Source organism: Babylonia areolata, chromosome 29 (genome assembly GCF_041734735.1).
Source record: "Babylonia areolata isolate BAREFJ2019XMU chromosome 29, ASM4173473v1, whole genome shotgun sequence".
NCBI lineage: Eukaryota > Metazoa > Mollusca > Gastropoda > Neogastropoda > Buccinidae > Babylonia > Babylonia areolata.
Window position 1 is genome coordinate 20,394,129 of NC_134904.1, and position 9,404 is coordinate 20,403,532.

Sequence of the window (9,404 nt, forward strand, 5' to 3'; positions counted from 1 at the left end):
ACACCGCATCCCGTACATATCCATTTGTAATTGCATGATCATGTATGTATGTGCGTATATGTATGTGTATATATGTGTGTGTATGTATATATATATATATATATATTTCTGTCTTTTTTTCTCTTGTATGTATCAAACTAATCCCAGTATTACTGGCAAATGGGTGCTAAAATAACATGCAAATTATTGTGTATTTTATTTTGTTACACCATGTCATTATTAATGCTGTGCTCCAACTAACTGCCCAGTTCCCAATTCAGGCTCAACTAGTCAGATACAGAGCCGTATTGTAAATCTAAGTTGTGATCTGTGCATTTGTCCATTCCTATTGCATAGTACCAGACTGATGATTACATTTGGCCTTTTTTTCATTTTATTTTTCCCCCATTTGTATTATCCCCCCTTTTGTTTCTTCTTTTTAAGTTATCCTCGCTCTTCCTCTGTGGCCGTCATCCTGTTATTGTCATGTTTCCTTGTTTCTCTATGACTCAAAAGAGTTAATGGGAATAAACAAACTCTGAAACTCGTTTTCGCAAACTTCGTCAAACCAGCGTGCCAGTCAGCGTGTGTGAGTTGGTATGGGGGTAGGTGGTGGTTTTGAAGGTGGTGGTGCTGTGTGTGTGTTTGAGTGTGTGTGTGTGTGTGTGTGCGCGCGCGCGCGCCTTCAGTCAAGTTGTCACTAACAATTGGGTAGGAAAGGTAAAAGGGGTAAAAATCGGGTCATGATTCTCCCTTTCGAACCACACCGGCCACCACCCGGCATCCATAGATACCCACCACATTTGAGATCACGAGTGCAACGATTGACAGCCATTATGTAACTGTAACAGGTGTCTGGGATTCATCTGACATACGGCGTTTAAAGAGTTCCGAGTAGAATTCGCACGACGCTGGTGTGTTGTCGATAGCCCAGCGTGTCATCTCTATTTTTAGCCGAGTCGGTGTGTCATCATGTTCAAGCAACCCATCGTTTTGGGTTTTGGGTGTAAAGGGAAATAAACCTTGTAAGAGTTCCGTGTTTGGTAGGCTGTGTCCCAGTTCTGTTCCTTGTATTCATGGGCTAATACCTAATCATTTTATTTTTCCTTGGTGCATCAAGTCGTGACTGTTAAAAGATGTTAGTATATGTCCGGATGACTAAATGCATAGGCTTCAGTCCATACACGAGAGGCTATCGAAATATAACTCACCTTGCTTTTGCTGCAATCTGGGTTTGTTCCCTTTAACTGAAAGGGGGGTTGAGAAGGTACACCCCAGTACAAACCACCGTGACCTCTTACAGTCTTTTTCTTTCTCTGATTTCCTTATTTCTTTCTGATTTTCTTTCCTACTTTCTTTTATTTTCCCTCTCTCTAACTTATTTCCCCCTCCCTCCGTCGCCCAACACGCACGCACACACACACACACACACACACACACACGCACACACACTGACACACACACTGACACACATACTCTCTCTCTCTCGGTCTGTCTCTCTCTCGACAGGAAACCGCCCAACGCCGTATTTAGTTTGTGATGAAACGAGGCAGAGTGGTTTGGAGAACCAAGAATAATCATTATTTGTTCAAGAATAAACAATCTCTCTCTCTCTCTCTCTCTCTCTCTCTCACACACACACACACACACAGAGGCACACAGGCACACAGAATGGATGTGGAGGAAGTGGAAGAGAGAATCAGTGAACAGGAGGTCCATCTCAAGTCTACGTATGGTAGGCGATTGAAATAAAACTGATGATGGAGTCTCCAGTCGGTCCGACGGATGAGTAGGCAGGCAGGCTTATCTGTCGGTGTGTGTCCTCATATGGGAGAAGAGGCCGATTCTGGATGCGCCGCCTGGTTGCCTGACCAGGACAGGTGACTTTTTTTTTTTTTCTCTTTTAGTGAGGAGGAGTTGTGCAGTCCCTTCCCCACTCTCTCGCCTACCGACGCTCACAGTCCCACAGGTGCAGATACTGCCACGTGTAGGACGGCCTCGGCAGGTGCAGGTTTTTTCTTCGGAGCTCCATCTCCTAGGGGGACTTCCAGCCAAGAATAAGAGCTCCCCTGCCTGCCCTTTGGTCATCCTCTTCCGCCTTCACAGCCGTTGGGAAAGGTTTCCTCCTCCGCCTGGTCCGTCGTTGGGAGACTTCACATGCGGCAGGTTGTACTGGGTTACATGGTACCAGTAGCAAGGGCTATGCCCCTGACCTGACAGAGAAATAAAACTCTGGTAACGACAATGAGCGTGTACACAAAAGGGAGTCTCAGGCCTCCTCTTCCCTGCTGTTGTGACCAGCGTTCAGCTTTCATCACATTGACATAAGCTTACAGTTGGGCCAACAACAAAGTGAGAGTTGTATCATCAATGGTTTCTCCATTGCAATGTGAAGTCATTAATTACAGCTTAGCCTTTTGTGAAGGACTATGACTCTCAAACTATGAGGCAAGATTACACTGGCTCTTTGTGCTGCAGCCTTGGGGGCTAGTTGGCCTTTGGGAACCACCCCCACACCAACTGTCCTGAAACCCTCTTGGCCGGGGGGTGGGGGTGGGGGTGGGAGTGGGGGTGGGGGTGGGGGAGGCCGGGGGGGGGGGGGGGGGGGGGGGGGGGGGGCAATGATGCAACATGGGCAAGACACTCTCCACTATAATCAAATTCTAGCCCAGATAGTCGGGACAGCAGTTGCCCCCCTGTGCCGTTCTGATGGTCATAGTCGGACACGATCGACCGGATGATCATACCCTGCGTTACAGACAAACGACAACTTGGACGAATTTAGATGGTAGGTATATAAGGCCGTCACACCGACCGATTAGCTTTGAGTCATTAAACAAAAAATTATTATTATAAAAAAAAAGTTTTTGACCGGAGCGAAACAGTAAAAAAAAGAAAAAAAAGAAAAAAAAAAAGTTTCCCATCGTATGCTCAGATTATTGCCCCATTACCTGGTAGAATGTTTCTGCTCCTTGCAAATGTCAGTATCAATGTAACCTTCATATAGGAAGCAGAATTTACGATTTGAACTTGAAGTCATTGATATATCAGTGTGGTGCTATATATGTTACAACAACAACAACACAAAAAAGAAGAAACAAAGAAACGAAAAGAGAACGGGCTAAGCTTTGGCGAGAAAGAAACAAAAATATAACAGTATGTAGTAATGAGAAATGAATTTATCGAAGTTTCACACACACACACACACACACACACACAGATGGTGTGTGTAAAACAAACATGGAACCCCCCCCCCCCCCCAACACACACACACACACAAAACAACCCCCCCCCCCTCCTCTCAGCTTTGACGTCATTTTTGCAGCTCAAGAATCGTCATTACAAGTTTCGTTTCTTTTTTTAATCTAGCTTCTCTGGAGTTCTGGAAAATAATGTACAGGGATTTATGTGGGACACACTCATTGGGTTAGTTATTTTTGTCGCCTCTGACATTTTAAACACCTGTACGGCCACGCCAGGTATAATAAATTCGGCAAAAAAGAGAATACACAGGGTCTTAAATCGGCTAAACCGCAAGTTCGCAGTTATATAGTTCACACACACATACACACGCACACACACACACACACACACACAGACGTCGATTTGCTCTCGCGGTGTAAATAGATAATAACAGACAAAACATGTCTAGCTGAGCAGGTTGAGAGAGACACACAGAGGTGGGAGGGGGGTACAGAAGAAACTACCATATACCATTCAAAGGGAAACAGAGAGAGAGAGAGAGAGAGAGAGAGAGAGAGAGTTTATATATGCATGTGTGTGTGTGTGTGTGTGCGTTCGTGCTTGTGTGTGTGTGTATTTGTGTGTGTGAGAGAGAGAGAGACAGAGATAGAGACAGGGAGAGTTGAAACATGCATGCATTGAATGTGTGTGTGTGTGTGTGTGTGTGTGTGTGTGTGAGAGAGAGAGAGAGAGAGTTTATATATGTATGCATTGCATGTGTGTGTGTGTGTGTGAGAGAGAGAGAGAGACAGAGACAGAGAGTGTGTGCTTATATATGCATGCATTGCATGTGTGTGTGTGTGCGCTCGTGCGTGTGTGTTGTGTTTTTTGTGTGTGTGTGTGTGAGATAGAGAGAGATAGTGAGGAGAGAGAGAGAGAGAGAGAGAGAGAGAGACAGACAGACAGACAGACAGACAGACCGACAGACAAACAGACACAAGACACAGACAGCCACAAACACTGAAAGAGAAACAAATCAGTTGGGGAGAAAATCAGTCGAGCAAAAGACCAGGAAGTGAAACGTGGCATCTGTTATAGATTTATTATTAAAACGTCGTCTTGGCTGAGGCGGAGCTTTAGCTTACAGGGGAGGAATCGAAGAAAGGGCGGAAGCTTCCTTTTCGCCTTGAACTTCAGAGCGCTGGCTGCAAACTGTGCATTTTATTCACCACATAATTAGATTTCCCCATCCTATTCGCAGCTAGCTGTTGTGACAAAAAGTGATGGATGCTATCATCAAATAAAAACTCAACTCGGTCTTCGCATCTTCTCGGTGACGGCAAGTACGTCAAAATGTGCGAGTACGTCATAGCACGGTTTTCTATAGCTATTGACGTCAGTACCTTCTTTACGGAAACAGAAACAGAAACAGTGCCATTATTCAGGTCTTTGTAAGACAGCCTATACATGCCTCGTTGCTTTTCTTCTTCTTCTTCTTCTTTGTTGCTCTTCTTCTTCTTCTTGTGCGAATCGAACCGCCGGTTTAAACGGTTGGTACGTGGGAGGAAAACGCAGAAGTGAGAGAATGGATATGGATTATGGAAGCTGTGGTATGGGATTCCATGACACGCAAGGACCTAAAGTTATGTTCATTCTCCTCATTCATAAGACCTTAAATTGTGGTCAGGGTGCTAGTATTTCGAATGTTAGAACAAAAACAAAATAACAAAACAAAACAACAACAACAACAACAAAAAAAAAAAAAAAAAAAAAAAGAGAAAAAGATGTCACTCTTGCAGCACACATTGAGCATACTATAGTACGTAATAGAACCCACGACAGCAAACGAAGCAAACTGACATGTTCTGTTAGGATAGGTCAGAATAAGGACGTTACAAACAATCTAAAACATTCTGATGATTAAATTCCCAGAGACGATGCAGGCGAGTTCCACTCTTCAATTTCGTTACGTTGACAACAACAACGATTATATCCAATGCGCTTGCTCTCATAAGAGAATAGTTTTTCTTGGTTCAACAGGTTATATGTGAGTTAAAGGTCTATCTCGATTCGACTCTTCAAGTTAGCCAAACATGCACCCGGCGAAGAAAGGAAAAGTTGTGAAATGACGTGCAGTGAAACAATCTCACGAAAATCAGAGAATTTGAGAGTTGATCTGGCCTATTTGCTTTAAATGCTTATTGGCATTCCGCACGCATATCATCATGCATTCCACTAAAGCTTGTTTGACTTCAAAGATGCCTCCCCCCAACCCCCCAACCCCAATTTCCCACTGAACATCATAACGTGTTCTCTTTGGTTTTACGTACTGACGAATATTCAGCACCCTTGCGGTCGGCCAAGACATAAGCATCATGATTTGACTTGATTTTGATGTGTGTGTGTTTGTGTGTGTGTGTGTGTGTGCGCACGCGTGCGTGCGTGTACATGTGTGTGTGTGTGTGTTCTTCTTCTTCTCTAATTCTCATGAGTTTGTTTCACAACACGTCATTTTAAGACTTTTCCTTATTTCGTGTGCGTCAGTTTCCCTATGATGTCAAAGAACTGTATGAAGGGCAACTCACCCACGTCAACTAACACGCTCGAAAATAATTACAGTAGCGGGGGAGGGGGAAGAGAGAGAGAGAGAGAGAGAGAGACAGACAGACAGACAGACAGACATAGACAGAGAGGCCAATGAAATGATCAGAACTAACGCCCATGTTCTCGGTTACACTGATCCACTGGACCACTGGTATCCCTGTGAGGATCTGACCGTTTCCATGGTGATGGCATGCCTCGGAGGAACGCATGGTTCTGAACTGCAGGCTTTTTTGGGGGGGGGGGGGGGGGGGGGTTGGGGTGGCAGGGGGAGGGGGAGGGGGGCTTTTTTGTTGTTGTTCTCTTTTGACCACAAGTGCAGCTCGTTCATTTGTTCATTCGTTCGTTCGCGTGTGTCTGTGCAGTGTGTGCGCAAGCGTGTACTAGTGTGTGTGCGTATGTGTGTGTGTGTGTGTGTGTGTGTGTGTGTGTGTGAGAGAGTTTGTTTACATGCATATTTGTCTGTGCGTGCGTGTGCATTTATGCGTGCATAATGTGTGTATGTAAATATGCGCATGGGTGTTTGCGAGTGTGTGTGTGTGTGTGCGCATGCACATGCATGCATATATGGATGTCGGTGCGCGCGCGCGCGCGCGCGTGTGTGTGTATGTGTGTGTGCGCGCGCGTGTGCCTGCCACGATGTGTGTGTGTGTGTGTGTGTGTGTGTGTGTGTGTGTTTGGCAAGCTTGTGTTACTCCATTTGACGTGTTTTTCAACATCATGTCCTGTGAAGGTTGAAAGATTTACGATCAAAATTCCTCCCCGCATTCCGGCCATTAGTGAAAGGTAGGAGGGCTATAATGATCCATTCGGAATGAACATGTTTCCTTTCTTTTTCTGACGAAGGGAATGTGGGGGTGATGGATTGAGTTCTGATAGTGGGTGAGTGTGTTTGTAAGATGATTTATCTGCTGCTGCTGCGAGTGCTGCTGCTGCTGTTGCTAATAAAGATGATAATGATGATGATGAGAGAAAGAGAGAGGGAGAGAGAGAGAGAGAGACGCGCACACACACACACAAAATGAGATAAAGAGAGAGGGAGAGGGGAGGGGGCGGAGGGGTGGGGGTGGGGGGGCAGAAGAGGGAGGTGGGTAGGTGGTGGAGGTGTGGGTACATATTTGGGACACAGAGAGACAGGGACAGAGAGAGAAAGAGAGAGGGACAGAGAGAGAGAGAGAGAGAGAGAGAGAGAGAGGGACAGAGACTGAGATTGAGAGACAGAGATGAAGACAGAGCAGAGACAAAGCAGAGGAGAGACAGAGACAATAGACGAGACAGACAGAGACAGAGACAGATGGATAAAAGACCTACAGGCATATATTTCAGACAGACAAACAGACATACATACATACAGACAGTCAGAGAGAGAGACAGACAGACAGACAGACAGACAGACAGACAAAAGAACCCCCACTGCCATGTATCCATGACTAGGAGGAGGCAGGCATGCAATCGATGCCAGGAGATGTTAACAACAGTTCCTCCCCACCCCCCACAGCCACCCCCCCCCCCCACAACCCCCAACCCGAAACCGCTCCCCCCGCGCCCCCCATCCCCCCCTAGACAAGAGGAAGGTCCTGATTACCTCCCTATGTTGCCAGAACTGTCCCTCCCCTGTTGTTACCGGCTATTATCAAGGGGTGCTGAGTCTTTGGCTGAACCTCAGCACCCGAATGGAGGGGGAGGGTTTTAACTCTCTCCATACGAACGGCGAAAGAGACGACGTTAACAGCGTTTCATCCCAATTACCATCATCAAAATATTGCAAGCGGAAGGCTCTTATACTGAAGAGGTGAATGTTGACAAAGAATACCACAATTCTGACGACGGAAGCTAAAGGTTGGGTCATTCAGACACTCACTGGACATCCGAGGGGTCTGTGAAGAGGAGAAGAGAGGACTGGCCGTACTGAGTGAGTTAAAACAACACCGGTTAGAAAATGTTCTTTCTTGTCAGCTGGAACATTGGAATGTTTCATTGGTGGACTGTTTCTGGCTCTGTGTGTGTGTGTGTCTCTCTCTCTCTCTCTCTGTGTGTGTGTGTGTGTGTGTGTGTGTGTGTGCGCACGCGCGCGTGTGTGTGTTTATCTGCTTGTCGGTCAGTCTGGTTCGCATTTGACTTCTCTTGTCGTCGCCGTCTGTCGGTCTGTTTGTCTATATGTCTGTCTGTCTGTCTGTCTGTCTATATAGATGGGAGGGAGAGAGAGAGAGAGAGAGAGAGAGAGAGAGAGAGACAGACAGACAGACAGACAGACAGACAGAGACAGACACAGACACAGACATACACAGGCAGAGAGGGACAGAAAGATATAGACAGAGAGACAGAGAGGGGAGACAGAATCTGAGAGTGAGTGGGAGAGAGAGAGAGAGAGAGAGAGAGAGAGAGAGAGAGAGTATAATGTACATTGTGTGTGTGTGTGTGTGTGTGCGTGCGTGCGCGCGTGTGTATGTGTGTGTGTGTGTGTGTGTGTGTGTTCGCGCGCGCGCGCGTGTGTATGTGTTTGTGTGCGCGAGTGAGAGTGTTTATGTATGTTCATAAGGATGCACGCATCGATGTATGTGTAGACATGCATGTATAATGATGTCATGTAGCAGTCGTGTGTGCCACTCTGATCCGTTATCACCAGCACTCGGCAGTCAAAGGGTTAATTAAGGGTGGGAGGTACAAGCAGTGGTGGGTTGGGATGACAGGGGTGCACAGGAAGATGGAGGTCAGAAGGCAAACGAGAGACGGTACAATGATTTGTATTTGTATTTCTTTTTATCACAACAGATTTCTCTGTGTGAAATTCGGGCTGCTCTCCCCCAGGGAGAGCGCGTCGCTACACTACAGAGCCACCCATTTTTTTTTTTTTGTGTGTATTTTTTTCCTGCGTGCAGTTTTATATGTTTTTCCTATCGAAATGGATTTTTCTACAGAATTTTGCCAGGAACAACCCTTTTGTTGCCGTGGGTTCTTTTACGTGCATGCTGCACACGGGACCTCGGTTTATCGTCTCATCCGAATGACTAGCGTCCAGACCACCACTCAAGGTCTAGTGGAGAGGGAAAAAAATATCGGCGGGTGAGTCGTGATTCAAACCAGCACGCTCGGATTCTCTCGCTTCCTAGGCGGAGGCGTTACCGCTAGGCCGTCACTCCGCACGGTCCTCATGTCCTCCACAGTGTCATCTTCCTGAAAACCCACCTGCTGCACCTGTTCAAACGGGCCTTCGGGTGTGATGAAGCAGAGCGAATTGACTGCAACAATCATCATGCAGTGTGTGTGTGTGTGTGTGTGTGTGTGTGTGTGTGTGTGTGTGTGTGTGTGTGTTTGCGTGATTGTTGGTATCTGTAATTTTGTAGTATATTAGCTTAGTGTACAAATACACATATATGTATTGTTTTTTTTTTATGTGTTGAGGTGTATTGTGCATTATTATGCGCTTGTGTATATATATTGTTTCATATCAGGCGCTTCGAGCCCATTAAATAATGAGACTGCGCCATGTAGGTATACCTACTATTTATTATTAATAATATTAATAATCATAATATTTATATGGCGCTGAATCTTGTGCATGAAACACAATACAACATCAGCACTGTCCACACTGAAACCTATATATAGGGTCAGCAACATCTCCATGAAACACAAGATCA